Genomic DNA, 27,490 nt, shown 5'->3' on the forward strand with positions numbered 1-27,490 from the left:
AACCTACCAGAGAGATCATCCTAAGTTTTATCCAAATGCCCAAAACTGATTGTTTTAAAGATGCAGTGTGAACCTGTCAGAATCTCCAGGGCTCCTACTGGGATAGGGGATAAAGGGACATTTGGAGAAGTAACAGGTGCAAAGAGTAGAATTTTGCCTAGTAATAGGTCCTCCCAAAAAATACACAAACCCTCTTGGCGCAGTCTCCTCATAAAGTAGGACTACAATGAAGTAATCAATCCAATATGCCTTTAGAAGAATGATGAGCTGATTTGGCCCCAGCAAGAAATATTCCTTTTGCTCTTTAGCAGAGATAAAGCATTTAAACTCACAGGAGGAAACATAGTGTTGAGAATGAACTAAAAGAAAGGGGTAGGGTACTAAGTAGCAGAGATGATGTTAGATGCCATTTCCTGCCTCCCAATCCAATTACACTATTTATTACACCACCTTTGATTTTTAAATCTCAAACCTCTTCTCCTTTCTTCCTTTTAAAACAATTATTTCACACCATTTTCTTTTTTTATGAGAACTCAATACAACTAATGTTCAAATAAAAATTTGAAGCAAAAAAAGTCAATTTTAATATAACCTGATGCCCCTTTTTACTTAAACTGTTCTTATAATACTTCTATAGAAGCTCAGTGTGCTACTGCTTTTTCATGAGGAAAAAAAAAGCTAACTACTGATAGTATAGTCTGTATAAAATCCAAATTAGTATCCAGTTAGTAATACTAACTTACACATTAAGCTTAAGAAAAAGGGGTAGTGGCTTTTTTTCTTTACAAAGGAGACAGAAACAATCATTAAATCTCAAACCTCATCAAAGAAAGAAAAAGATACATAACTAGGAAACTTTGCCTAGTATATTATTTTAAGATATGACCAGTCTAATTTCATTTTTACTTACTTTTTGCTTCTTCAAGAAAATTTGTATTTTACCTAATCTTTAATTTTCATTATTTTAAATATTGCATCTTTCAAAATTATATTTTTAGTGACACAGAAATTAGTATTTACAATTTCTTGGATTCTCTCACTCTGTTAACTATTGAAGGCCTCAACTAGAAAAATGCACATACAAATGCATTCCCTGAGATTTTAAGGAGAATGAACTGAGTCAATTTTAGGAGTTATTACCCTCTGCTTTATTATTTTAATGTAGCACTATTAATTACACTGTACATTTACCTCTGTGTAAAATGCTTTCACAAATACTATCATGTTTAATCTTTGCAATTCATAACCTGACTAGAGTCATGTCAATGTTAACTAGTAACCTTCTCGGGAGCGCCATTCAATTAGTAAGAGTCACCGTGGTTCTGGCCCTCTGTAAAAACTACATCTGTTCTCTATGTGTATGAACTCCAGATCCAAACAACAAGTAGGTAGCAGGATGTGGCAGGGTTAGAGTAAAAGAAACTTTGGGGAGCTCAGAATGGAACCAGGTGGAAGGAAGTTGCTTTTTCACTGATCACAGAGAAAATTGGAAATGAACAAGAAAATTGCTGGTTTCTAAACACATTCACTCATTTAATCCTTTTATCCCAGAAACATTTACAAAGAATTTAATATGTGCTTGGCCTAGGGGATAGGATGAGTCATCAGATGTAATGGGTTAGATTTCAGTCTGGCAATCTATTCAACATTAGGATCACATTCTTTTATTCAATTAAGCAATGAACAATAAGCTCTGAACATATTTTTTGACACTATTAGTATTGACACTACACAGTTAATAAATAATTCCTGATTCTGGTCATTGATATTAAGAAATTCACAGTCCAGTCAGGGAGACAAGCCACTTAATAACATGATGGGGTGGAAACTGAGGGACATAGAGGCATACTGGAGGGAATGCTGAGCTCCACTCAGGGGGTACCTGGCATCAAAGACACTGGCCTCCATTGAAGATTTTCAAGGTGCTTAGGAGTTTGCCCATCAGGCAAGTCAGGCTAGGACATGCTAAGCAGAAGACATAGGGTATGCAAAGGTACCAAGGTCTAAGAAAGCCTACTGTATTCTGGGAGCAGGGTAAGCAGTTCAGAAAGCTTGGGTTGGGCGGGAGAGGGCTGGTATTATTATCTTCACAAGGTTAGAGTAATGAATGTTAGAGTGAGATTAAGAAATAGCCAAAACTTTAGCAGCTATAGAAATAGGAAAACAAGGTACAGAGTCTTTTAAAACAAGTAAATTACTAAGGACCTGACTCATTGGGGTAACATAACCTATGAGTAATGCCAACCTAGCTCCCTTTATGAGAACACCATTAACTGATGGCTCCTCCTATGTGTCCATCACCAAAATCCAGAGCGACCTAGAGAAGAGCATGGACACCTTAGGGCCTGAAGTCCAAGAATGTAACTTCCTCAGATACAGGGTCATGGATCGCAGGACCACCCACTAGATGCTCACATTCGCCCGACCGCTGCTGGTGTGTACACCAAGATGAGATTTTTATACCACTAGAAAGCTGATGATCTGACATAACTGGGCAGGTTGGTCATGTTTTGGTCAGAATACTTACAGACTCATTTCTTTCATCATAGGGGGAGGGAAGGACACTTGTCTCTAAGGCAAGTTAGGTACCTGGAAAGGTTGGGGATGGAACAGTTCATCTGCTTTGTCCAACTGAACCCTCAGGTCAGAATTAATGTTATAAACCAGTGAGAGAGAAAAGAAAAAGCTATATTCTAAAGTGTGGGTGGGGTACCATGATAAAAAGTCTGATGGAAACTGTACTCAAACTCTCCCTTCCACTCAAACCAGGACAAATGCCAGCAGAGTGGTGCCAGGGTATCTAGGAGCTTCAAAGAGAGTGCCATGTCTGAGTACACTCCCCAGCAGCTGCCCAGAACAGCACTGCCACCGTCACCCCATCACCCCGTGGTGGAACACGCAGAACATCACCCTCTGGGGCCTCCCCTGGTGGCACAGCGGTTGAGCACTGGGCTGCGAAGCTACCCACAGCCACTGCAGCGCCTGTTCGATCCCCTATCCCCGGTTGCCGAGCGAGGGTCCCACATGGCTCGCAGACCTCTCCTGCCGCCCACTGCTCCCCTCAGCAGTGTACTTGGTCAGTCTGCCTGCTCTGCTCCCTGCTCTGGCTCTGGTGAATTCTCTCACCCTCCTGTGCTTCTGACTGTACCCAGTGCTTGTATAAATAAATAAATAAATCTTTACCAAAAAAAAAAAAAAAGAACATCACCCTCTGGAAGGCTGACCCATGACCCACAAGACTCACTGGGAACAATGAGCCTGGAACAGTTGATTCCAGGGACCAGGAGCTGTGCTAGGTCCTCATCTGGTGAAGGATGAGTAAGTAAAGATGGTAGCAGCAGCTCTGTTTGCTGTAAAAGAAACAGTGATGCAATTCTTTAAAAGCAGAGAATAGGGGGACAGGATCTGTGATACTCAACAGAGAAAAGCTGACAGCCTTTCCTCTATGATCAGGAGCATTCCCTCCCTTGGTGGTGGTTATCAATATGAACTGGTGCAGCCACTGTGGAAAATGGAGGTTTATACATCTGAAATGGAACTTTTTTAGGTTTTTAAAATTCATTCAGCCACTCTGTACCTTTTGACTGGAGAACTTGGTCCATTTATATTTCAACTGATTGTTGATAGGTATGTATTTATTGCCATTTTCAAACTACTTTCTGACTGTTTTTGTAGTTTTTCTCTGTTCCTTTCTTCTCTTGCTTGTTTCCCTTGTGGTTTGATAACTTTCTTTAGTATTATGTTTAAATTTCTTTCTTATTTTCTTTTGTTATGAATTTTTGCTCTGTGGTTACATAGAGTGTTATATATATAAATAATATATGTAATATGTATATCATATATAACAAAATTATATTTGTATATTAAATATATCAGATATTTATTATATAAAATTATAGGATATATAAAATATAATGTAATATATTTGATATATATTATAAACATATATATACTACATTTTTAAACTTTATGCTCATTTAATTTTGAACTCACTCTAAAACTCCACATTTTTACTTATATTTTTGATGTCACATTTTACATCATTTTAAAGTGCATGTCACTTAACTAATTATTATGGTTTTATTTGCTGGTACTATTTTTGTCTTTTTATTACTGTGCTAGCTCTATAAAGCTCTATAAATGGTTAAATCATTACATTTACTATATATTTACCTTTATCAGGAAGACATTTTTCTTTCCTATGTTTTCTTGCTTCAACTTAGTACCATTTCTTTTCAACTTAAAGAAGATGCTATAATATGTCTTGCAATACCAATTTTGTTTTGATGAACACCTATAATTTTTGTTTGGCTGAAAAAAACTTTCTCTTCAATTCTGAGTGATAACCCTGCCAGGTACAGCATTCTTGGATGGAAGAAATTTTTTCAACATTTTGAATTTATCATGCCACTTCCTTCTGGTCTACAAAGTTTCTGCTGAAAACACCTGCTGATTTTTGTTTGGGGGTTCCCTTGTATGGAACATGTTGTTTTTCTCTTGTTGCTTGTAAGAGTTTTTAACTTTTGATCATAACTTATCTTGGTGTGGATCTCTTTGGTTTCATCTTATTTGGCACTCTCCATGCTTCCTGTACCTGAATGTCTGTTTCTTTCCCAAGGTTAGGGAACTTTTTACCCTTTATCTCTTCAAATAAATTGTCTACCCCTTTCTCATTACCTTCTCCTTCTATAATGTTGTTCTGCTGGTATTGTCCCATAAGTTCCTTAAGAAGACTCATTTTTTTTTTATTCATTTTTCTCTTTTTTGCTCTGTTTGAATGTGCTCCAATGCCCTGTCTTTGAGCTTGTTTATCTGTTCTGCTTCATCAGTTCTGCTGTTGAATCTCTCTAGTGTGTCTTTCAATTCAGTTATTGTGTTCTTCCACTCTGTGACTTCTGCTTAATACTTTCCTATATTTTTGCTTTGCTGAAGTTCTTATTTTGTTCATATATTCTTCTCTCAATTTCAGTGAGAGTCTATGACCATTATTTTGATTCTTTATCTGGTAGACTGCTTATCTCTGCTTCATTTCTGAGATTTTATCCTGCTCTTTCATTTGGTATATATTCCTGTTACTTCATTTTGCATGACTGGTTGTTTCTCTGTATTAGGTCAAGCAGCTGCTTCTTCCAGCCTTGAAAGAGCAGTCTCATGTAGGTGTTGAACCTCATAGTTAAACTCTGCCCTATTTTGTTGTTGTTATTGTTCTTTCTTGAATATTTTGTGATTGTGTAGACAGCCTTGTCCTCATTGCTGAAGGTGGGCCAAAACCTGTCAGTGTTCCAAAGGGAAGGATCTCTTTAGCACCTAGTTTCATGCCGACCAGAGGCCTTTTTATAGGACCTCAGCACAAAGCAAGGCTTATACCCTACGCTCCCTAATAGCTCTTCCGGCTTCAGTGATGCCATGGTGGGCCTGAGAAGGGGGTATGTGTGCTGTGGCTATTCTCGTCAGATTGGGTGGCAGCTGGATGTGTGGTGAGATATATCTTGGTAGGCTGGCACAGGTGGGCATGGGAAGCCTGGTATATTCAGCATGGCTGGTGTACTGGGGCCATGGTAAGTCCTGTGACCTCAGTAATGGAGGGGGTGAGTTAAAACAGTGCCCACAAGTTCCAGCAAGGTATGATGAATGTCCACTAAAATGGTGCTCTCGAGTGCCTCTGTCTCTAGAGAGAGTTGGGGCAGATTCTAGTTCTCTGGCAGATACTTGGGATTAGCTAATGAGTCTCCTTCATTTATAATTTAGGAGCTTTTCAAATTGTTACTTTTGCACTGAGTCTTGCCGTGAGTGAGTCTGCTTGCTTGCCCTTTAAGAGTAAGCTCTCCTTTCTCTATGGCTTCTTGGATCCCCTGGTTGCAAGCAAGCCCTGCTGGTTTTCAAAGTTAGACGTTTTGGGGGAACCGGTCTCTTTGGTGCAGGTAGGTCCCATGGGTGGGGGTATCTGATGTTGGTCACCACCCCCTTGCCATTTCTCATGGAGAAACTCCACATTTGTAAGAGCTCTATCAATTGTGGGTCACTGTGTTAGTAGTGGGAGGTGTTGGTAAAGTCTGCATCTCTACCTCTCCTAGCAGTTTGGTGTAATCCTTTTGTCTCTTGTTGTGGAGGAACTGTTTAAATCATTTCCAGATCTTTTTTCAGCAAGAAGTATTCCATATGTAATTGCATATCTGGTGTGTCCATGGTAGGAGGTGAGCCCAAGTTCTTCCCAGGACACCACTGTGAACTCTTCCAGATACTCTTCATTGTTATGCTCATTCTAGAGCCCAAAGAAGAACCTTTGAAGTAAGAGCGTCCAGAAGTAATAGAAGGACCAGTTGTTTTTCCTTCTTCCTTTTGAGCTTCAGAAGCATCCATAATTCTTAAAGCTGCTTATCTAGGCATGTTGCAATAAAACTCTTTAAAAATAATCAGCTAGGGCCTCCCTGATGGCGCAGCGGTTGAGCGCTGGGTTGAGAAGCTGCCCGCAGCCTCTGCAGTGCCGGTTAGATCCCCAGCTGCTCCCCGGCCACTGGAGGAGGGTCCCCCATGGTGCGCAGACCTCTCCTGCCGCCCGCTGCTCCCCTCAGCAGTGTACTTCGGTCCTTCTGCCTGCTCTGCTCCCCGCTCTGGCTCTGGTGAATTCTCTCACCCTCCGCGCTCTGACTGTACCCAGTGCTTGTACAAATAAATAAACAAATCTTTAAAGAAAAAAAAAAAAGTACTTGCCATATTCACAAAGTACGATGGAGGCTCAATTTTAAATAAATAAATAAATAAATAAATAAATAAATAAATAAATAAATAAAAATAATCAGCTAAGGGCCTTCCCGGTGGCGCAGAGGGTTGAGTGCTGCGCTGTGAAGCTGCCCTCTGCCGCGCAGGTTCAATTCCCAGCCAGCCAGGGAGAAACCCACATGGCGCAGCAGACCTCTCCTGTCTCATCTGCTGCTCCCCACAGTACTGTCTTCGGTCCATCTGCCTGTTCTGCTTCCCACTCTGTTTCTGGTGAGTCTTCTCACTTCCCAACCCCCGCATCTCTGACCTGTACCCCAGTTCTTGTATAAATAAATAAATCTTAAAAAGAAAGAAAGAAAAATAATCAGCTAAAATACAACATAATTAAGAGATAACCAGTCAGGAAAGCTTAAAATCTGCAAAGACACCCACACCCACCCCCAGCATGTCCTTTTCCTGTGGTCTGTAGAAAAGATTATCAGTCACTCAGAAGGAAAATAAAATATTACAAATTAGAAATAAAAAGTGGATTCTAGCATCCACTTTTATTAATTAATGTCTCATCTATGGATGGGAATGATGCACTGACTTCTGATTGATATTATGTACAGGATATTTAAATTTAAGCTAAAAAGTCTATGTCATGTAAAGAAAATGCAAACTCTGAAGATACCTCCATCCCTTTCCCTTCATTATCTTGCTTTTAAAGATGTATTATAAAAAAGATGAAGGATAGGGATGCTTTGGCACACAATAGCATCTGGAATGTTCCATGCCCCAGCTTGCTAGGTAGCCCTGGGCCCTGAGGCCTCATATATCTTAGACATGTATCTGAGCCATTCTTATATCTTTGGACCCTTGAGTTCCAGGTCTGCAAATACCAGATTGGAGATGCAACTTTTGGTCTTCCTTGGATATAGGGAAAATTCAGTCTGGTTAATATAATCCTGCTCATCAGGGTTACCCAAAGATGCTCAGCTGACTCTGGTTCTGAGACCACCTAGATCTGGATTTCGCGGAAAGAAGGCAGAAGGCATTTAATATTAAGGGACCTGTCCAAAGAATAATGGTAGCAACTTAGCTGCTTAAGTATCCTCAAAATAATAGCTAATACTTACATTTAAAATTTATGTCTTTGTAGTATTTTAAGAACTTTACCCATGTGATATAATTCCTACAACCATCCTGCATGTTATATACCATCAGAAGTCTCATTTTTGGAAGGGAAAATGAAGCACAGGTGGATTAACTAACTTGCCTAATATCACACAGCTAAGAAATTCTGATAAGTATTCTGGCTCTGGAGTCTGCAACTGCCACTTTTAGCACTAGACAGGGCTCTGGCCAGATCATCACCATGACCACCCCGATCTTATAATTACTGTCAACAACATTTCATGTCACAAATGAGCTTTTCAGAGAAGAGTCTCGTGTATATAGTTACTCAACTCTGGCTGTCCTTAGTAATCTTATGACCTGGGGCAAGCTCACTTCACAGATGAGAATGCTAACGAGAACTGTGAGGTGAAACTACTTGGGGGAAAGGAAACATTAAGTCCAGAACCCACATTTGTCAACCACTAGCAATTTTTTTCTAAAACCAAATTATTATGAGTTCCTCCCTTTCAGAGATGAATGGCTATGTACCCCTGAAACACAGGCCACATAATGGGCAAGTTTTGAAATGTTATGATAAACTGGGGATAATGTCTGATTGTGGCTTCTCCAGGAATGAGCCTTATGTTTATTAAAGATTAGAATTAAAGAATTAACTGCCAGATTTACAAAAAGTCCAAACACAACTAATTATTTCCCCTTTATCCTTTTGTAACAAAGTATCACCTCTACCTCAAGCAAATGGAAAAGAGGAATAATTTATGGTACTAGAAGTGGGCCTTTGCTTGGCCATCAATGTGGCCCATCCCATGGCAGACTCTAGGCCCCTAGATCCTTGGGGGGATCTTTTCATGAAACCACACATTTATGCATATCTACACTCTCATTCAGGTTAAAATCTGCATTGTCAATATGCTGGCTCATCAGATGGTACAATCAATAGATCATCAAAGGCAAAAAGCCACCCTTGTCTTCATTTAAATTCCAAAGGCAAGAGAAATCATTTTTGATGATTTCAGATTTTAAATAATCTGGGCAATTTTTTTAAGTAGCCTGGGGCAACTTTTAACATTTTTATATTCCAAAATATCTTGATTGAAGAAAAAGTCACTCTAAATATAATTATAGTTAAGGCGTTATGCTTGTGAGTCATCTCTCATAAGATCACATTGGACAGGCCCATTGACACACAGCAATGCTCTCTGGTGAGCGTTTTGAAATACAGAAAATATAAACACCTAGAAGCAAACACCTGTATTTACCAGAGGTAAATGGCCATTGAACAGCTGGCACAAACAATAAAGATTAGCCAAGAGGGCCTCCCCCATGGCACAGCGGTTGAGCGCTGGACTGCGAAGCTGCCCGCAGCCTCTGTAGCGCCGGTTCAATCCCCGCCTGCCGGTGAGGGTCCCACATGCCGCACAGACCTCTCCTGCCGTGCCCACTGCTCCCCTCAGCAGTGTATTTCATCAGTCTGCCTGTTCTGCTCCCTGCTCTGGCTCTGGTGAATTCTCTCACCCTCCCACACTTCTGACTGTACCCAGTGCTTGTATAAATAAATAAATAAATAAATAAATCTTAAAAAAAAAAAAAAAGAAAGATTAGCCAAGAATAGTGAATTCCCAGTATGCATCTATATAACAGCTATAAGAAGACACTGAGAGAAGGGAGTTTGCTAAGTGGTCAGTAAAAAGAGCATTGTTGCGGGGGAAAGGAAATAAATGCTTTCTTATCACTTGGAAGAGACAAAAAGTAAAATAGCTGTCAGGGTAGAGAGAGCAATGCTTTAAAAGAACAGCAAAAAGAAAATCATAGTGGAAGTACTGGTAAAAATGAAGAGGAAAACAGTGGGTGTGGGGAAAGGATGGGAGTAAGAGGTGGCGAGGTAGATACTATATGAAATTTTTATAAGAAGGACAGGACCATATGAGGTGAGGGGACTAATGAGAGAAAGGTGAGAAGACAAAAGATAGAAAAAAATAGGATGCACAATGGGGTCTCCCTGGTGGCGCAGGGGTCAAAGACAGCTCTACCAGGCTTCGCCAGCCACTACAGCACGAGTTCGATCCCCAGCCAGCCAGGGAGCAACTCACATGGTACAGCAGACCTCTCCTGCCTCGCCCACTGCTCCCCTCAGCAGTGTATTTCAGTCAATCTGCCTGTTCTGCTCCCCAATCTCTCTGGTGAATTCTCTCACCCCCCACACCTCTGACCTGTACCCCAGTTCTTGTATGCATAAATAAATAAATAAATCTTTAAAAAAAATAGGATGCACAAATCAAGGATTTTTTTTACAATACACATTGCTATGCCTGGTGTGTGGCTTCTCTAAGAATTCTTCCTGCCTCCTGTCTATTTCTGTTTAAAAGAATTTGTGTTTTCCCTTACTGGAGTGGTTCCATTGTAGGCCTCTGGTTTCCTTCTCTCACCTCTCACATCAATGTTCTATTTCTTTTCTCTTTGTGTAATCTGTAGTGAGTGAGAAACCTGCCAAGCATTTCATGCAATGCCTATTTAGAAAAAAGAATTTCTCTTGCTTTATCCTTGAGCTGTGTGCCAAGCTCTGTGCTAAGCATTTTCCCTGAACCATCTCCTTGAATTCTCACAAAACCCAAAGCGAGGCAGGTATGTTATTATACTGATTTTAGAGAGGAGGAAACAGAGGTTTTAAAAGGTTAAGTGGCTTGCTAGTAACTGGCAGTGAATGAATTTTGATTTAGGGAAATCTGAAGCCAGAGCTCACTCTTACCCAGAAGGGACTGCACATTGGTCTGGGGCATGAAGGATGCCCACACAGTTCTCTCTGACTTCACAATGGCACTTACAGCTTCTCTAGTGGGACTACTGACTCCCTCAAGTGGAGTCCCTTCTGACAGCACTCTCAATGGCTAGCAAGTGGAAGGAAGAGGAATCTCCTACAAAGAAGTCCTGCCATCAGCACATTCAACCCAAGCAGAATCCAGGGTCTCATCCTCTTTACTGTAGGTCTGTTTCCATGGTGCTGTTTTCCAGCTGGATCCTTATTAAACCTGCTCTTATGTACGTATTTCTGTTGAACAGAGTTGTTTCTTCTAACTATTGAGCTATTAAGACAGCATCTGGGAAAACATGAAGCAAGACCCAGGGAATTTATGCAAAGAAATGCTCTATCAAATATGTGGTCCTGCACAGAATTACACATTTTTGATGTGCTTCAGTAGTATCACATTTGTAAATTTGGTAGAAAAAGATTATTCATCACCAAGATTGTTTTCTATTTCAGATCTTTGAAACAATTGAAAAAATGTTCACAACATGGTATTTGGTGAGCTTTTCCTTCTTGAGAAATGAGAAGCCAAACTAATCTCCTGATAACAGCACCCTTTACCTAAAGCTATTGTGAGTTGAGAAGACAGATCCCATTAGATGACAAAATATCCATAACTCAGTTATTCAACAAGAAGAAAATAATACAATGACCCTCTAAAAAGAAAGAATAGCTCTCTAACTTGATGAGGTAATGAAAAAGAGAAAGATAACTCCTCCCCCCTTTTAAATAATAAAATGACTTTTAGATAGAGCTAACTGGTAGCAAAGGATTTTTTTTTTGATGTAACATTGTTTTATAACATTATATTAGTTTCAGATACACATTGACATCTGCATATACTATATCCTGATTATCACCAAAAGTCTAGTCTCCATTTACTACCACATATTTAATCTCCTTTATCCATTTTACCCACTTCCCAACTGTCTTCCTCTCTTGTAACCACCAGTCTGTTCTCTGTACCTAAGTTTATTTTTGTTTTGTTTTTCGTTTGCTTTGTTTCTTTATAGTCCACATATGACTAAAATTACATAGTATTTATCTTCCCTGTCTGACTTGTTTCATTTGTCATACCTTCAAGGTCCATCTATGTTATTGCCTACAGTACAAGATTTTACTTTTTTGTGGCTGAGTAGTATTCCATCATATATGAGTGTGTGTGTGTGTCCTTTTTTCATTCATTTAGACTCGTAGGTTGTCTTGTCTTGCAATGAACATAGGACTGCATACATCATTTTGAATTATTGTTTTCATATGCTTGAGATAAGTACCCAGAAGTGGGATAGCTGGATCATATGGTAGTTCTTAATTATTTCAGGAATTGCGATCCTGTTTTCCATAGTGACTGCACCAATTTACATTCCCACCAACAGTGTATGAGGGTTCTTATAAAGGATGTCTTAAAGGATCATTTATGAAGAATAAGTCAAGGGAAAACACCAATCTCATAAAATATTGCAAGTTCTTACAAAATGCCAAAGAGGTCACTTAACAGACACATGGCCAGCAGGCATGTGCACCAGAGTCCACAGAGAGAGAGAATGTCCTCATTTGTGAGAAGGGCCACATTTGCAACAGAAAATTCTGACCTGAGGCTTACCCCTTCTAGCCCCATGTGGGCAAATCTTCCCAAAGTTTGCAAGGTAAGACCTGCTGAATTTCTGTGTAGGTGGTCAAGACACATTCATCAATTTCCTCTTTTGCCAAGCTCTTATAACCCCGGTTTTTCCTTCCATAATTTTCCATGCATCTTTTCTCTAGTTATTTATTTATTTATTTATTTTTAACTGAAAGGATTTAGGATTATCAATAAAAGGGGAAGTAACATTTACTGAAGTGGTCATTCCCTCTCTAAATTTTAAGTCATTTTTCAATTTTCAAGTAATAGATGATTCTTTTAAATTCCCTTAAAAAAAAAAAAAAACTCTGAGGCCATTTGATTTGTCACTGGTAGGATGATATAATAAATAATTTGAAAATTCTAGCTGTTGTACTCTTGTTCTCCTGAGAATTGGAGCTAGCACTAGGGAAAAATGATTAATATCCTCACACCTCCAGATCAACCCTTTCAGACTTTTTGGAGTTCTGCCATTACTTTATGATCTTGTTTTTCCCCTGTCCCTTTTGGGGGGGGGCGGGAAATGGTTACTCTTCTGCCTAAGGTGTTAGTGGAGTTTTAAGTTAGTGCCCCATTCTGGAGATAAACGCTCTGTCACTTATTTTGAAAGAAAAAAAAAAGACATTTCTTTTCCCACCACCCATAGCTCCCTGCACAGGAAAATTCTCAGGACAATAGAACTGTTCCCTAATCACTCTTGAATCACAGCAACTGTTTCAGGGCCAGTGGCCTGTTCAGGTTGTCCTAGCTTAGAGGCCACAAGATCACAGGATCTTAAAGAACTGAGCTTAAGAATTCCCCCTCAAATCTATTCAACCATCTGATATCCTTGCTTTTCAATGAAGATTTCTATATAGAACGATGGAATGATGGACACAATGAGTTACTGGGGAAGACTGAAAATTACCCTTAAGCATAATGAAAATCTCTTCCACCACTTGCTCATTCCAGTCTGAACCACTCCTTTCCTGTCAGCCTATAAAATTTCTGACACCAAACAGCCATAAAAAACATTCCAGGAGAATCTTGCAAAATGTCAGCCTATTTTGGAAGCAACACCCCATGCCCTTACTTTACTCCATACCATACTTACTTAGTTTAATATAGATTTAAGTTTAATTTGAGATGATTTATGCAGAGCAATATAAATTAGTAACTTTCATTTTTTAAATCCAGAAAAGATCAGAAATTGTATTTCTTATATTGCTTCTTTGTTTTATTTATTTATTTATTTTTGCATTTGAATACAAGGGCCGGACCTTATATTGAAAGAGAGTATGGGTAATAGACACAAACAATAATAGTCTCTCCTGTATGGGAGAAATAATTGTCATAACTATGTAGGAATTTAATGGCTCAGTTCTGTCAATAATTAAACTATTTGCATGTAAATAGAAAAGTTAGAAGTTGCAAAGTGGGGGCCCACAGCCCTAAAGGAGATTGTAGATGTGTTTTGTTTGTGCTTTCTTGAGAAGTGCTATTTATACATTGGTTTACCACACTGCACGTGATTCAAAGGCATAGGATCACACCACCTCAGATGAATGTGATCACAACACACCCACCACTAAGACAACCTCAGCCCTCTGCTATTTTCCCCCTCCCCTCGTTGAAAAACAAATAAATATATATAGATATACAAAACAAAACAAAACTGAGTCCTGGTCCTGTCCAGCAAGGGAGGACCACCCCCACCCCCATCTCCACCCCCACACACACTCCCAGTGCTCACATGCCCCTTGCTATTGTCACCCATTTACGTTGGAGTTTTAACCTCTACTTTGAGTTTCCTATTTCCTGAAATTTTCTCACTGCTATTCCCTATTGCTTCAAATTTATGCTTAAAGCACTTCCTTCTCATATCTTCTATTCCTGCTCTTGATGCACCCACCATGCCTGACAGAGGCCCACTGCAATTTGGATATTCATGCTGAGGCCTTTCAAACCACTTTTGCTGCCAAAAAATACATACCTGGCACAAGAAACATTGTTTTCCCTTGTGCAAGACAATCAAACCTACACATACTTAGTACCAAAAAGCATGGAGACCTTAAAGTCAGTGTCTATTTGAGACTGAACTGCAGTGCAACCTGCACTGTTTGGCCTTTGGCCACCTGTTGCAGCTGCTGTAAACAGAGTTAGCTCTATTTTGGGAATCTTTCTACTCTTTATAAGCTTACAAGTTATGTTCATACTGTTACTAGTTTACCTTTTCTGAAAGCAGTTTTGAGGTTCTAGAATCCTTCTGGAAGTTTTTAAGCATGTTTTACATCAAGCAGCAATTGAAATTCAATTATGTCTTAGCACTATAGAAGCACTTAGCTGTAAGGAGGCTATTTAGGACACAGTCTTTTCTCCAAACTCCCCAACTTCCCGTTAGCTAGAGAAAAGCTGCAGTCCTTCCAGTAGCCAAAGCTTCTATTGGATTTGCAGACTCTCCCTTAGGTCTCTGACCTCTGTCCTTCCCCATCCTGCGTGCTCACTTTGCTCCCTTGGGGGAGGCATGTTTAGGCCATTGTCGTTTTGGGGCAAGTTTCTGGGTCTGAGATCCAATTTAATAATTCAGTGCCACCCTCGAATGCAGCATTTGTTTTGTTAAATTGATCAAACAATAGGGTCATTAGAATGAGATTTTTTTTTAAGATTTATATTTATTTATTTATACAAGCACTGGGTACGGTCAGAAGCGCTGGAGGGTGAGAGAATTCACCAGAGCGAGAGCAGGGAACAGAGCAGGCAAAAGGACCCAAGTACACTGCTGAGGGGAGCAGCAGGCAGCAAGAGAGGTCGGCGCGCCATCCATGTGGGACCCTCCTCCGGTGGCCGGGGAACAGCCGGGGATCGAACCCGCGCTGCAGAGGCTGCGGGCAGCTTCTCAACCCAGCGCTCAACCGCTGCGCCACCGGGGAGGCCCAGAATGAGATTTTTTTAATGCCCTCTGTAGTCTACAAAAGCAAACCCAAACCTAAACCTGTAAATCCCTGCACAGGTTAAGAAAACCTAAGGACCCCTAATCACAAGTAGCCAATCAAGTTTTCCCAAATAGTGCAACTACTTCTCTGGCTCCTTGTGGGTGGAGTGCTTCTTAACACTCTTGCTTTTGGCATTGCCAGATTAGAATTGATTTTTACTCAAATAAACTCTTAAAATGTTTAATATAGTATAACTCCATTTATCTTTTAAATGGAGTTCTATAGCTTCATGTGGGTTAAGATGTTACAATACAATGTATTTAAATGTAAGATGCTTTTTCTGAACCTGAAAAATATATAACCTCAGGAAAAAAAAAAGACAAAGTAAAACAGAAAGTGTGCTACTTTTGGAAAAACAATACAAAACAAAACAAAATGGACCCTATGTTGGCCATCTTAAAGTTTACGCTGGATGATGATTTGTTAGGCTTAATTTAGACATGCGTATGATCATTGCATATGCCAGCAAATAAGTTATATCACTAAAAAAGTTAAAATGGGATGTGGTCAATTGTCAAATATGATTTTTAATTCTCTAGTTGGTATTTATTGCAGGGAATTTCTTTTTTAAATAATAAATTTTATTTTTATATTCCCCCATACAATTGCAAATCCCCCATTCTGACCCCAATCCCTCCCCTCCCACCCCCCACCCCCCAAAAAGTGTCTCTGGTTCATAGTTTTTTGTTGATTTTGATTTTCACTTTCTTATAGTTATTCATTTTCCTGGTCCCTTTTTTAAGTTTTCTAGATTCCTGCTATGAGTGAGACCATCCAGTATTTTTCTTTTTCTTTTTGGTTTATTTCGCTGAGCATGATCCCTTCCAGCGCCATCCATGTTGCTGCAAATTGCATGTGTTTATCTTTTTTGAATGCTGAGTAATATTCCATGGTATATATGTACCACATCTTCTTGATCCAGTCATCTATTTTTGGGCATTTGGGCTGTTTCCAAAGCTTAGCTATTGTAAACAGTGCTGCTATAAACATAGGGGTGCAGGTGTTCTTTGGAATTGATGTTTCTGTGTCCTTTGGGTAAATACCTAGGAGTGGAATTGCTGGATCATATGGAAGCTCTATGTTTAGTAGGTCCAGAAATCTCCACACAGCTCTCCATAGTGGTTGGACCAGTTTGCACTCCCACCAACAGTGCAGGAGAGTTCCTTTTTCTCCACAACCTCGCCAACATTTGCTGTTGCTAGTTTTTTTAATATGTGCCATTCTCACTGGTGTAAGATGGTATCTCATGGTAGTTTTGATTTGCATTTCCTGCAGGGAATTTTTTAATGCTAACTTTTCTTCAAAGCACTGAGACAAGGTAAAGCTGGGTATATGGTAATAGCAAAAATTTGCAAAGCTCTCAGCCTGTACAATCTCTGTTCTTACGTCTTTGCATATTTTAATAAGTTACAGTGTTATGAGGTATAGACTGTTGTATAGGAAGAAAAAAAATTTCTGACTCTTTAGAGTCCCAGACTAGTTCAAAAAATTTAACTGACAAAGACAGATTAATAGGAGAAAAGTATGCAAATTCTATTACATTCTCACATGCACATAGCAGCTTTCAAAAGAGAATGAAGACAGGAAGAAGTGACTACAGTAGGAAGCTTTTACATCTTTTAGACAAAGAAACAATACATTTGTGAAGAATTGACAAGAAAAAGGTGTGTGTGTGTGTGTGTGTGTGTGTGTGTGTATGAACGTGGTTAAAGTTAGTTTAACAAGACCTGTTTGTACAGATCTCTTGGTCCCAAATTCCCTACCTTTGGTGACAAGAATGTCTGCCTTCTTCTTAGCACAGGAAGGGGGATTTATAACCTGTTTCAAAAAATAAAGGCAAGGATGGGGAGGTCAGCATGAACTTCCTCCTTCAGATGTTTTTTTAAATTCCTTAAGTTTAAGATAGTTAATACGTAAGGTGTCATATTTTGGGGCAGTATGTCCTGAACCCTATCACTGTTATTATCTCTGGTTTAGAGATGTGAAACTAAAGGCAAAAAGAGGTTAAATAACTGTTTCTCTGTTAATCTGTTTGATGTTCATTTGTGCCTGAAATTACAAATCTAGTGACAGAGTCTGGTTTGACCCAAGTCATTGGCCCTAGAGTCCATGCTCTTAATCATGTTTTAAAAAAAAAAAAGGTAGTATAATCAAGATGCTTAGTTTTTGTTCCCACTTTCTGGTACAGAGTTCCTGAAGTCTTGATGTTTCCTGAGGGACAGAAGTATGATTTGTTACTCATAAGAAAAGATGACTTTAAACATGAGTTTATGCTAATGAAGTGACTTAGGGGAGGGTGCTCCCAGACAGACGCAGGGTGGGGCTGGTTACCCCAAAGACCAAATGATTAGGGGTTGAATTTTCAGTTCCACTAAGGTTAGGGTAGGCAGCCCCAAGATGTGCCACTTTAGCATATAGGTTATATCAAGCTGAAAATAATTTTAAGTCCTAAAGATTTAGGAAGAAACTTTGACCTTCTCCTTAACTGCTTAAAAGAATTAGGTAGAGGTCATTTCCAAGGAAGGGTGCTATTGCCATAGATAACTACAGTATAATATGAGCTAGATAGGGCAGACAGGGAGGAACCTGGCAAAAATTCCTTTCTGTCCCTTTGTCTCTGCATAGCCCTACAAACATTTGTTTGCCACACATTTGCTCTTCTTATCTTCCTGAAAATAATCTTCACCCTCTTTGAAGTCCCTCTTTCTCTTAAGTCCAGAATGGCATATATGTCTCATTTTGCCTGAGTGTCTTTGGGCCTTTCATAATATCGTGGCATCTCCAGACCTACATAATTAAATTTGTTTTTCTCCTGTTAATCTGTCTGATGCTCATTGAATTATCTAACCAACTAAAAGAACCAAGAAGGAAAGGAGAAATTCTCCCTTCCCTGACAGTAGTAAGAAAGTTCTGTTGGAGATCTAAGATAAAATCTCTCTCTTGATGAATCAATAGCACTGTTGTGAATTTGACTCCCTTTGAACAGATAGAGCCAATTAAGAATGTAAAAATCTAACCTCAAGCAATATAAACTCTTATAGAAATGTCTTTCATCTAATCATGTATCTGATATGAAATTTAGATAACATGCATACTAGATAACATGCATATTAGATAACATGCAACATCAGAAAGGTGGTATCAGGGCCTACCAGGATATTCTGTCCAGGGATTTTTTAGTCCATTGTCCATTGGCCACATGGGCAGTATGTCTCTTCACACCTCAGCTACACCCACGGCAGGATATGTCACCAAATGACATTATGGTCAACCTCCCCAGGATCTTGTAAAGAAAATAGCTTTGTCTCCTTGTAAATTCCAAGTCAGGTACATAAAACATGCTTTTAGAATACATGTTAAATGCCTGCTGCACATTTCTGAACAAACCACAAAGTTTCCTGACATTGTAAATTGTAAATATATTCCTTTTCCTTTTCAATCAACTCTGTAAGCATTTCTTTTTCAGTTTTCCATTTTCAGAATGGGATTCCAAAATTATTTAATTTAATAGAGAAATAGTTTTAAACAAAAATGATTAATGCCTTAGGTTTACAAAGATTTTTATATCTTTCCCAACATAACCACATTGTTACTAACTTTAGAAACACAACTCTTTGTACACCTCTTATTCTTATGCTTAAAACATTGTTTATCAATATAGTTTCAAATTATTTTTCCTAGACATACCATTCAACATTTCCCCAGGGTACAAAAGAAGAACATTTTGATTATACTAAGCACTAATGAAATGCTTTTTAACACACCTTGAGAATCTGAGAACATGGTGTTCTTTCTAAGATATAAATCTGGTCATGTTACACTCCTATTTCAAGTTTCCATTGGTCCTTACCGCTGTCAGGATAAAGTCCAAATTCCTTTGCATATAATTTAGGAGTCACTGCATGCCAGACCTCTGAATGAGTTATCTCCTTTATCTGAATACCTCTGTGCCATCTCCTGTCCCTTTTTCTGGCCCTGCTTCAACTCTCAGTCTTTCCTCACCATCCCTCACTCAGACTCGGTTGCATGTCCCAGTAGATGCTGCTAGTATACTCATTCTTTGAGGACAGTGACTGTATTTTCTCTCTCTTGTATCTCTGGTAGTTAGCAACATGCTGATACAAAGTTTATAGCCAATGTTTACTCAATCAGCATATGAACTATATTCTATATTATCAAAAAGGTGACATACAACTAAATTAGATTACATACTTCTAGCTACTGGGTTAAATGCCATCCATGACACATTCTCCATCCTTTAGAAATGTTTGAAGTTCATTCCACAAATATTGTTTGACTCTCTACTACTTGCCAGTACTATTCTAGGTCCTTGGGGTATACACAATGAGCAAAAAGGATTCCTGCCTCGTTGAAATCTACAGTCCAACAAGGAGACCAACCATAAACATAATAAATAAATAGTTACATATGCTATTAGGTGATACTGTTAAGTGGGGAAAAGTAAAGCAAGGTAAGGGGGATCAGAAATGCGAGAGGACAGGGTGTAGATTGTAATTTAAATAAGGGAGTTAGATAGGCTCCATGGGAGGGTGACATTTAAGCAAGTTTTAGAAAAAGCAGCTAAGTATTCTCCCCGTGGAGGTCTAGGATAAGAAATGCAAAGGCCAGATCAAAGGCAGAAGTTTGCTTGGCTCATTCCAGGGACAGTCCAGAGGCCAGGGTGATTGGAGCAGAGTGAATGAAGGGGAAGGAGATGGCAGGGCAGATGCTGTGAAAAGGTATGTGGGGCCTAAAGTCTAGGCTAAGTTGGCCAGGGGAACCAGAGCAGACTCCCAGGCAGAGGGCAGACATGATTTGGGCTAACATTTTGAATGGAAGCCTTTTTGGGGGAATTAGCTCTATTTTAGTAAATAAAAAGTGGTCCCTCTTAATTGATAGTTTCCTCTTTTCCTCTTTCATATGCCTTGAATGTTTTCTGATGCAGCCAATTCTGTGCCAAAGAGAAAGTCTCATCCTTTATGTCTGAATCTAATCCAGTATTTGTCAGCCAAGTTATCTTGGCACAGGAACATTATGACCTGTGGATAGGATTTTCCCAAAATTCACAGCCAAGTTGATTTTAAGGTGGTATATAAAATAATTTAATTTAAATTCTGATTTTTTAAAATATTATTGCAAAATAAAGTGTTAAGAGTTCATAGAACAAGGGATTCAGGATTTCTATAACTTGGCTACGGTAAATAGGGCTGCAGCAAATATAAAAGTGCATAGATCCCTTTGAATTAAGTGCTCTTGGATGGTTTCATATATAGGTAGGATATAGAGAAAACCTGAAAACAAAGGATCTGGCAAAACCAAACCAATAACAAATGCTTGACATCTGATTGCAAAACTGAGGCAACTAGAAAGGGAGGCTGCTGGGGGTGAGGGGAGCAGGGAAACGAAGGGGCCCAATGGAACATGGTGGAGGAATATTAGGGTACTTGGTGAAGGGCACTGGGTAAAAACAAACATTTGTAGAGGTTTCAACCTACAACCCCTAAAGCAAACACAATGCTGTAAACCAACTTTACCTCAATGAATATAATTGGAGGGAGGAAAAATATTCAAGATTTGGTACATGAATTTGTCGTTGCGGCTACATAATTATCCTGCAAAACAATGTGACATCATTGAATCAAATGTTTCCTGTAAACTTTGGAGTATTAGAGAAATCCTCACTTCTGGAATCATGTCCGTTTTGATCATTTTAAAAAAGAATGTACAAATTTACTAGAACTCATCCTAGAAATTATTTAACACTCGTCAAAAGGAAAAGTCGCATAGAGACAATCTCAAAATTATGCTTGAGAAAATATTTTATAGAAAAAGATTATAAATGGTTGTAGGGTAAGTGATTTTCAGGCTTTTCTGCCCTCAGCCATTAGGATTATCCTGCCTGATGGGGGCACCTGAATTTGTTACATTGTTATAGTTGTGTAGTTCACTTCTTTGGGCCATGGCTGAAGCATGGAGATACTTGCCAGGAGAAGCAGAGTCAAGAGAGAGGCAGGAGAGAGAAGGGGAGAAAGAACACCAGAGAAGCTCAGAGTGAAGACTTACCTGGGGCTTTGAGGCCTGCTGGCCTCTTGGTCCCTTGGCACCTCTGCCTGGCATGTACCTTGTTGCTGCACTACACGTAAGAGCTCACTAAAAACTTGAGAAAGCCACTGAGGGCTCCAGGACTCCCCTTTACTGGTCTGCAGGATCAAAGAAAACCTGCTCTGTGCCTATCCTGTGGCTACAATAGCTAATCAATCTGATAGAAATATTTATCTACACTGGTAACCCACAACATGCAAAGTAGTCATGGGATACGTAAAATGTATTTCAAGAAGAAAACAAAAGAGGTAAAAGGGAGAGAGAGAGACTATTATGTGAGAATATAGGCACTTAACTCTCAAACTGTTAGGGAGGGCAAATAGAAGTTGTCGCACTGTGCAATGTGACTCTATGGGTTATAAATCTGAAAAAGGATCACACCTTTTGCTCCTGTATTGTTAGTCCTGGGAAAGTTTGTTTAGAAATTGAGGCAAAAAAAAAAAAAAAAAGAAAAAGTTCATGGCAGCATTGTTTTCAAGCAAAATGATATATCTTTCAAAAGAAGGAAGAAGAAATAAAATATTTAAAACTCAGAAACGAAGTTGCACACTGTAAATATTTTATGAAAAATTAATGATTTTGAAAAACAGTCATAATGACAGGTTTGATGCAGCATGAGACAAGGATCTGACAAGGTTTCAGCATGTCCAAATATGTCATAGAAATGAAAAAACTGGGTGGATATGCACTAAATTGTTAACATGCCCATCTTAGAATGGCGATGTCTTATGGTTTATTTTTGTTTATCTTTTTGTACACAAATTTAATAATAACCATATGTAATGTTACTAATGCTTTTTTACTTTAATATCTTAATATAAATTATAGATTTTTATGTGATGTTATTAATATTTCAGTGTATAAAGTTTCCAGATTATTTTAAATTGAGCTGGTGACAAATCTCTTTGGTACTAATGGTCGGGCATTTTAACATGTTCCAAATTATTAACAGAACTGGCCTTACAGAGATCCTTAAGTAAGGCTAAGCCTTAAGTGTACAGGATAAATATTTCATGGAGGGCCTCCCTCGTGGCGCAGGTGGTTGAGCGCCGTACTATGAAGCTGTCCGCAGCCTCTGCAGCGCGGATTTGATCCCGGCCGGCCGGCAAGGGTCCTACATAGCACAACAGACCTCTTAGTCTCGCCTGCTGCTCCCCTCAGCAGTGTATTTCGTCAGTCTGCCTTTGCTGTTCCCCACTCTGTCTCTGGTGAATTATTTCAACCTCCTGCACATCTGGCCTGTACCCCTGTTCTTATATAAATAAATAAATCTTTAAAAAAAAGACATTTAAAAAAATATTTCATAGAAATAGGAACAGACACCAAGGATAAATCTCTCATGTAAAAATCAACCAGGATGAGGCCTCCCTAGTGGCACAAGGGGTTATGACGCAGCCTATGAAGCTATTCGCAGCCTCTGCAGCACAAGTTTGATCTCCGGCCAGCCAGGGAGCAACCCATATGGCACAGAGGCCTCTCTTGCCTCACCCACTGCTCCCCTCAGCAATGTATTTCAGTCGATCTGCCTGTTCTGCTCCCCAATCTCTCTGGTGAATTATCTCACCTGCCACACCTCTGGCCTGTACCCCACTTCTTGTATGCATAAATAAATCAGTCTTTTAAAAAAATCAACCAGGAAAATAAAAGATGGGGTCAGAGTCAGCTTATAGTACTTACAGGTGTCCTTACTAGGAAGTGTGGAAGAGAACCTATTTGAATTTTCAACTCTTGATGAACTTACTCAAAATCCTCCAGCAAGACACTAGGTAGAAGAGTTGTTTTCCAGCTTGGTCTTTCATGCTTCCGTAATTTTTTCAATGATATGCTGTCTTACTGACAAATTTGATAGAAATCAAGAAATAACAACCTCTCTTTTTCCTGAAGGAGTCTTTTTAGCTTTTAAAAGCCAAGCCATTTAATTTTAATTACTAGTAAAAACAGGTATTGATTCTTTTAAGAATAGATGCCTTCTTATTTTTTCCAATTAAATTTTAACTCTAGAAAGTTTGGAAAATCAGCATTTCATTGGGAGACAATCATGCTCAATGAGTCCAAAGCATCCCCCAGGAGGTCTTCCTCACTTGGGGGTTCTCATTCCGCAGTTGGCTCAGTTCTTTATACTTGCTGGCCCAGATTGTCCCAAATCTCCCCAAAACAAGCTAAGTACATGGACAGTCAGATCACCATTTCCTTCCAGATTCAGGGCCTGGTGATTATAACAGTGGGGATTCTAAATAGTCTCCTGAAACAAAGCTGTATTAACACTTCTGGTATTTATACTTGGTTCGCTGGAAAAGCAATTTTCTAGAAGTGCTCCCCAAATTCACCCAGGTGAGCAGTTCCTTCCTCCAAAGATTGATTTCCATTCTGCTTTACCTTTGGTTCTTTTAAGTATTTTTTTGAAAACCTTCCTCTCCCAAAGTTGGAACACTTAATACAAATTTGCTATTCTATTCCTACTCTTCAGTTAGGTTGGGTGGGATAGTGGTTTTTTTACCGATGGTCACACAGACATTTAATCTCCTTTGTTCTAGCAAGGATGGCTATGGTATGAATCCCATGCCAGTTTCAGCAAGGCACTTCACATTTTAGAGCATTCCTGAGTCAAAACAACATGAGGCTATCAAGTGTAATGCTCAGAGTGGAGGGCAAGGTAGAGGCTGGAGCACCATTTTCTGCTAAATTAAATTCCTTACTCAACCTCAAAATCACGTACCTTCCTAGATTTCTTTTAAGAGCCAGTCCATAATGAACTTGGAAGCAGATCCATCTGCCCCAGTTAAGCCTCAAATATCCCAGCAGCACCAGATTGCAGCTGCTTAGTTACATGCTTACATTCTAAACTGCCTTTTAGAATTTCCAGGGCCAGATTCAAGGGAGCAGCTTCAAGTCTTTGGGGCCACCTTGACCGCTTATGAGAAACAGTTTGCCTTGGGACACCATTATGGAAACCTTTGAGAAAAACTTACTTCTCATTCAGCCGCAGGGAAGATATGGAGTAGGGGATTTGAACTTTCAACATTAAACATTCAGAACTGGAGGATCTAGCCTCATTATTGCTTCAAAATATTGTTGAACATTGAGTGCTTTGTGCCAGGATGTCCACTGTTGGGCTGAGCGTCTTGCAAATGTCCCATTTGGTTATCACCTCAGTATTTGTCCATTTTTTATTTGGTGAGGAATCAAGTAACTCAGCATGAGTTACTCAACCTACCAAAATGAATTGCTTGGATTTCTATTCACTGGTATTCTGCTGGTATTTACCTAGTATTCTCACCATCTGTTCTGAAGAGACCATCATTTCTGTATTGTTTTGTGTAAGTGGCACACACTTCGGAAATCTTGATACCAAGGATGTAAACTTTTAACATTTTTAACCTTTCAATTTATGGCATTTTTATAGACCTCTGACAGCTAGAGCTGAAAAAGGAGTCATACCGGTGTGTAGGAGATAAAGATGTTATTTAAGGGAAGGAAATGGCCTGGAGCAAAACTATAAGGTAAGCCAAGGATCTCTTTCATGCTCCACAATCTGCTCCTCCTCCTAACCACTTCTGAGAAACTATGATGAATATCCCCCCAAATGTTAGTTCATCTGAAAGCTTTGGGAGGTTGGTAAAATAAGTCATTAATATCCAGCCTTATTTTTTTCTTTATAGATACAGAAACTGAGGCTTAAAGTAAGATGCCTAGGTAGAGTTACACAACTTGATGGTGGTAAACATAGAACTTGGAAACAGGTTTTCAGGCTTAAAATTCAGTGCTTTTCCATTTCAGATACCTTATCCCAGTACCCTCAGAAATCTACAATCCATAGACAGTCTATCCTCCCTTTTTGTAGTATTTTGGGGTGTCCTTAGTCCCTTCTGAGAAAAGGAAAGGTATGTAAGTAATTGACTATTAAAACTATATTCTTAATGATTAATTGGCCATCCTTTTCTTGGGAATATTTTGCTTTTAAAAAGAAGAACCAAGATAAAGAATATTTAATGCAAAAGGGTGAATATCTAATAGTGGAATTCTCAATAATGTACTTGAATAATGCTTTTGTAGGGTAGGACAAAGAATATTTTACATTATGGGAAGGTGTCCCTTAAGTGATCCCAAGAAGGGCTCATTTCTATGTTTTGTGTACAAATGATCTTTTAAATAATAAAAATGACTTCAGGGGAGGAGAGAAGAGCCTCACTATTTCTCTTCTGTTGAATTGTTGACCTAGAGTCAGCAAACTAAAATTATGACAGCATTATGACATGACACTGGGGCTGGGGGGTCAGACTAGCCATGTACCAGCCACATGTCCACAGGCCTGCCACAGAATGACCCTCAGTGTAGTCCTGTGAAAATAGAAGCAGCTCCTTGGCTGAGTGCTGCAGGATTCTCAGTCAATACCAGGAAAGCACCAGCCGGAGCTGCTATGCTTGATACACGACCACAGTGACCTCTGTGTGTAAAGTGTGCTCAGTCCAAATACGTTTCTTTCTCCTCTCCAGATAAAAACTGTGGTTTCTTGGATTTGTTTCTTAAAACCAGGGCAATTTCTAGGATTTGGCAGCAGCTCGGAACACAGGGAATGATTTAGCAGCTTCCCTGAGAAGTCAGAGAAAGTAATTCCACAATAGAGATAGTCTTCTGAATCCTCAAAATTTATTTACTCTTCAAAAGACGCCACAAGTTTAAAAAAAGAGAAAGAGATTAATTAGATCCAAATCTGCAGTCTCCTTTTCCAAGATCTAAATTAAAAGTCACCACCAGATACCTGTGTGCTGTGCAAGCTGCCAAAATTTGAAATTTACAACCCCCTTGACTTTGTGTTTCAGGAAATTTGATTTTGAGATCTAATTTTAGAATAACAAATAGTCCTGCACAAAGTGTCCCAAATGTTCCTGGTTCCCGAGGAATGTAATTTCAGAGTATCTCTATGAAAACCTAAATATACAATATTTTATTACTTTTTTGATAAATCACTTAATATAGAAATTCTGTGAGAATCAACATTAGGATCTTCAGCAGAACCATCACTTAATTCTCCAATCAGATAATACTTGTAATAAGTACTCGATAAGATCTCTAAGATTTTTACAAAGGCTAAAGTAAGTCTATGAAACAAGTATGCACATAGACATATTTTTACTTTAAACTAGACTAAAACGAAACTGATCACTTCACCAAACCAACAGGGCCTTAACAGTCTAACACCAGCGTCCACCAGTATATCGTGTTACCATTAGCTCTATGCTTGACCCTGCAGTCTGCTTGGAGATAGCAACCAGCCCGACTTTGGGTACAGTGAAGTCCTTAAAGCATGCTTTTCTATTGTTTCATCTTTTTCCTGACTTTCAATTCAAGATAAGATCCTCCTACAAGGTTTCAGCATCATCTTTCCTTTACTTTGGTATATTAAAAAAAAAAAATCCAAGTTGAACAGAACGTGACAACCTGTGCCTCAAAGTCAGTCAAAAATCCATATATTTCCTCTGGCAGAACTCCAGACATTCAGATGGTTAAAAATGTTCAGATTTATTGATAGAGCTTTTATTTCCTTTCCTGCAGACTTCTCGTAGACATGTATTCTGTTCCATGGATTTGATTTCTCAATCATATGGTGTTACTCATTTTTCTTGCCTCTGCCAAAGATTTGACTTCCTGAAGGAGGAATCATTATGTCCCAAAGTCTTTCTGAACCCCTCCTGATGTCTAGTACTGATATTGGTGATTAGCAGAACATCAATAAATATTAGATAAATTAAAATGAATATTGGCATTTGAAGTTGTCAGATATATCCCTCTGGTTGATTAAGAGAGATTCAGTTAAATAAATAGATCTTTAGAACTTTATTATTGTAGAAAGAAGGTATATAATGAACCTTATGTGCCCATCACCAGCTTCATCTCATGGACAAACCTGCTTCACACAATTGGTTTTTTTGTGTCATCAGCAAATAACTTTTTGAGCATATTTGATGCCTACTATGATGATTTCACCTATATTTTGCCACACAGTTTATAAAAACATTCTCTGTTCAGGTATTTTTTCCCCATGTTCTTGATAAAGATATTGAAGTTCAAAAAGTCAGATAACTTTCCAAAGTTCCACTAACTGGTAAGGGGCAGAGCAAGGATTCCAAGTTAGATTAAGTGGGATTAATTCAT

This window comes from Talpa europaea (genome assembly GCF_964194135.1).
Source record: "Talpa europaea genome assembly, chromosome: 15".
NCBI lineage: Eukaryota > Metazoa > Chordata > Mammalia > Eulipotyphla > Talpidae > Talpa > Talpa europaea.